General features: G+C 34.5%; 1 protein-coding gene across 1 annotated transcript in view; it reads left to right on the top strand.

The window, feature by feature from the left end:
- The window catches only part of LOC101577244 (protein FAM228A), a 55675-nt gene that overhangs the window by 7156 nt on the left and 47417 nt on the right, over positions 1-1102 (top strand).

Raw genomic sequence — 1102 nt, 5'->3', positions numbered from 1 at the left:
GCATCAATGGAGATGATTATGTGGTTTTTAGTTTTTGCTCTATTGATATAGTGTATTACATTTATACATTTTCAAATATTGAATCATCCTTGCATCCTTGGGATAAATCCTACCTGGTCATGGTGTATGATCTTCTTGATGACTTGCTGTATTCTATTTGCTAGTATTTTATTGAGGATTTTGGCATCTATGTTCATGAGGGAGATTGGCCTGTAGTTCTATTTTTTAGTTGAGTCTTTCCCTGGTTTTGGTATCCATATAATACTTGCCTCCGGGAATGATTTTGGGAGGATTGCTTCCTTTTCAATTTCATTGAAGAGTTGTAGGAGTATAGGGACTACATTTTCTGTAAATTTCTTATAGAATTCAGCTGTGAATCCATCCAGACCTGGACTTTTCTTTATCGGTAGGTTTTTTATTACATCTCGTATTTCATTGGCTGTTATTGGGCTATTGAGAGTGGTTATATCTTGTCGATTCAGTTGTGGTAATTTGTAGTTTTCTAGGATTCTGTCCATTTCATCTGTGTCTTCTATTCCTTGAGAGTAAAGATTCTCAAAGTAGCTATTGATAATCTTCTGAATTTCCACTGGGTCTGTGGTAATTATGCCCTTTTCATTCCTTATTGCTTGTATTTGAATTTTTTCATTCTTCTTTTTGATAAGGTTAGCTAGGGGCTTATTGATTTTGTTTAGTCTTTCAAAGAACCAGCTTTTTGATTCGTTAATTCTTTGAACTGTTTTCTTCGTCTCAATTGAATTAATTTCTGCTGTAATCTTTATGATTTCTTCCCTTTTTTGGGCTCTGGGTTTGCTTTTCTCTTCCTTTTCTAGTTGTTAGAACTGCAGCATTAGGGTGTTTGTTCCCATTCTGTTTTCCTAATGTGTGAGTTCACAGCTATGAATTTCCCCCTGGGAACTGCTTTCATTGTATCCCATAAATTCTGATAAGTTGTGCTTGAATTTTCATATAGTTGTAGATATTGTTGAATTTCTTGTTTAATTTCATCTGTGACCCATTGGTTGCTGAGTAGGGTGTCCTTTAATTTCCATGAATTTAGGGTTTTTTTTTCTGGTTTCTTTTGTCATTTATTTCCAGTTTC

The sequence above is a fragment of the Octodon degus genome, unplaced genomic scaffold, assembly GCF_000260255.1.
Source record: "Octodon degus isolate 3935 unplaced genomic scaffold, OctDeg1.0 scaffold00019, whole genome shotgun sequence".
NCBI classification, from domain to species: domain Eukaryota; kingdom Metazoa; phylum Chordata; class Mammalia; order Rodentia; family Octodontidae; genus Octodon; species Octodon degus.
This window is presented reverse-complemented; position numbering and strand designations above follow the sequence as displayed.